The 3,383-nt window shown below is 33.2% G+C and overlaps 1 non-coding gene across 1 annotated transcript; it reads right to left on the reverse strand.

Moving 5' to 3' along the window:
- Positions 1-3,074: 3,074 nt before the first annotated feature.
- Positions 3,075-3,181, reverse strand: LOC144456115 (U6 spliceosomal RNA). The gene has a single exon (XR_013485016.1). It is a non-coding gene; the product is annotated as a U6 spliceosomal RNA (small nuclear RNA).
- Between the last annotated feature and the right edge of the window lie 202 nt (positions 3,182-3,383).

The raw sequence follows: 3,383 nt of genomic DNA on the forward strand, positions 1-3,383 counted from the left end.
AATTAGAGACATTAAGGAGAGGAGTTCGGCAATGGGGAAGTGTACTTGATGTCGCTTTCAGGAATAGGTAGTTTGGAAAGTGGGGCATAATAGAAAAGGGCAATCCCTGGGGCAAGCTCAGTCCAGTAATCCAGAAATTGCCTAGAGGGAAAGCCCAGAATGAATACTTAACTACAATTTTATTCCATGAAAAATGCATTTAACAGAACAGACCTAGCTAAGTATAGGGACCATAAACAACCACAAGATGAGTCTCAAGCAGAGAGCAAGAGAGCATGGATAATGAAGAAAGTGAGAGATATCCTCTCTGGAAAGGGGACTAATGAAGTGGACAGGGGAGAAAGGAAAGAAATAAGCTGCTTCACTAAGAGAAAAAAGAAAGAGAGCAGAATTAAATAACTAGAAAAAAGTAGGGACTAGAAATGAATTCATAAGCAAAACCCCAAAAGAAAAGGGGTAACTAATGGGAGGAGGGGGTTGAAGGTGAAAGGAAGGAAGCCACTGGAAAAGGACCACTTTAAAAAGAATTAGCTAAAGTAACTGAAAGAGTTAGTGTGGTATTTATAGCAGATGAAGGGAAAATCATAAATTGAAAACAATATTAGAGACAAATGGAGAAAATATTAACATATCTCTTATAACTTTAAACAAGGATGGATTAAGCAATCCAATACTTTTTTTTTTAAATAAAAGAGTGACAGACTGTAAGAAAACAAAACATGACAATCTGTGGCTTACATGAAACACAGTGGGGAAAAAAGACATAACCAAAAGAAAGCTGAAGGGATGGAAAAAATATTTTTTATCAAGTGAATCCAAAAAAGTAGGAGTTGTGATCATGCTATTTGTCAAAGCAAAAATAAACATCCAAAAAGAAAATTAAAAAGGATAAACAGGGAAACTACATTATGGTGAAAGGAATCATCAACATAATTAATAATATTAAAAGCCAAAACATCAAAAAAATCATTATCTTAATAGATGGGTGATGTCTTGACTGATCAGCCACAGTTTAACACATTGTACCTTGACCACAACATCATGATATTATTGCTCCTCTTCAAGTATGAAGGACAAACATCTCAATAGATGCAGAAAAAACCTTAGACAACGTATACAACTGTTTTATGCTAAAAACTCTACAAAGTGTAGTTATATCCTTTTATTTAATATCATAAAAAATCCTATCTAAAAACAAAAGCAAGCATCACATGCAATGGGGATATACTATTTTTTTTCTAATAAATACGGGATGTGGGGCAGCTAGGTGGCACAGTGAATAGAGAACTCAGGAGGACCTGAGTTCAAATCCAACCTCAGATACTTGACATTTACTAGTTGTGTGGGTCTGGGCAAGTCACTTAACCATAATTGCCTCACCAAAAACAAATTAAATAAATAAATAAGGGATGAAACAGAGATGCTCACTCTCCCGACTAGCTCTGGAAGTGCAAGCAAGTGTAATAAGAAAAAAAAAAAGAAAGAAAGAAATTAAAAGCATAAAATAAACAAAAAGGAAGTAAAACTATTATTATTTGTTGATAATTTGATAGTATACTTAGAAGATCCTAAGGATTCAGCAATGACAGTAATTGAGATAACTAAGAGTTTCAACAAAGTTGCAGACTATGAAATAACCCCTCCCCCAATCAACGGCATTTCTATATAACAAAATTGAAGAAATAATAATACAAAAGAAAACTTCATGCCAAATTACTAAAAAATGCATAAATATCTGGAGATCGACTCAGGAAAGTATGTAAAAGATATAAATAGATTCAGGTACCAAGTGTTCCTTGAGGAAATAATGAGCAACTTAAATAACTGGAAGAATATTTAGTACTCACAGCTTGGCCTTGCCAATATAATAAAAATAACAGTGCTATTAATGTTAATGCCTTTAATGCTAAACCAATCAAATTATCATGGGGATACTTTATAAAACTTGATAAAATAATAACAAAATTCATTTGTACAAACAAAGATCTAGAATATCAAGGTAAATGATAAAAAGAAGTAGTGATAAAGAGGAAACAGCACTTATAGAACTCAAGCTATGTATTATAAAGCTGGAATAATCAGAACCATCTGGTATTGGTTAAAGAATAGTGAGATAGATCAATTGGAATACATGAGACATAGTGAGCTAGATCAATAGAATACATGAGACAGGAGAGAATCAGAAACAAAAGAACTCAATAATCCAATGTTTGATAAAGTAGAAAACATAAAAAACCCAGATTCAAGAAAATATACATAACTGTTACAGTATAGAGGAAAGAATGACCACAAAGAAAATCAAAAGTTGATGTAACAAAATCATAAAGATTAAGCATGACTCTAATAAAGAGATATCACAGAATGTCCCAATCTACCTCTTCATGGAGGTACAAAGTCCACAATTGTTACGCGTAGCACATTTTTGGGTGTTTTTTCAATATATCCACCAGTTGTGCTGATTGTTTTTCCTTCAAAATTACTAATTGTTATGTAGGATAATTCTCTGGGAGGGAGAGAGAAAGGGATACTGAAGATAATTACAATGATGTAAAAATAAAAGATCAATATTATTTTCAAAAGAATAGAGGAAGGGTGAGAGGATGTAAAGATACATGAATGCTGGAAGGTAGTGAGAAGGTGGTCAGGGAAAAAGCAGTGAATTCATACAGCATATCTATGATGAACGCTAACTAATGGTACAGAGAGGACACTCAACAATCAGTACAGTAGAGCCCCAAGGTGGACATTATAGAGATGTGAGGACCAAAAATTACAAGGCGTCTGGTCAAAATGTCAAGACAACTACTGAGAATTGTGCAAGATAATAATAACAATAGCATTAACTAAACAGAAAATTACACAAAATAAAAAGAGTTCAAAAGAAGACATGAAAGCAAATGACTTTTTCTTATGATTCTATTCAACTAAATAGATATGCTTTCAAAAACTATAAATAGAAGGAATTTGTGATTTCATGTATGCATGCTTTTTCCTTATCTCTGTATTTGGTTATGTGTTTTTGTTGATGCTTTCTAAAATTACATTTTATTTTATTTTCATGAAGATCTGTCTTCAAAAATATGGAACACTTCACAAATTTGTGTGTCATCCTTGCACGGGGGCCATGCTGATCTTCTCTGTGCCATTCCAATTTTAGTATATGTACTACCACTGAGAGCACTTTTGTTGATGGTTACTAAATTCAGAATATTTTAAGTGAACAAATAGAAACAGAGCTTTCTAAACTATGCTTGATTCTTCATGCATGAAAAACATCCAGGAATTTCTCAGTCATGTAAAGTCATTTAGCCCTTTAACATCCAAAAGAGGAAAATAGAACCCAAGTGACTAAATCCAACAACATTCCCCTTCCACATACACAC

This window comes from Phascolarctos cinereus, unplaced genomic scaffold, assembly GCF_003287225.1.
Source record: "Phascolarctos cinereus isolate Bilbo 61053 unplaced genomic scaffold, phaCin_HiC Scaffold_2;HRSCAF=192, whole genome shotgun sequence".
In the NCBI taxonomy this organism is placed as follows: Eukaryota; Metazoa; Chordata; class Mammalia; order Diprotodontia; family Phascolarctidae; genus Phascolarctos; species Phascolarctos cinereus.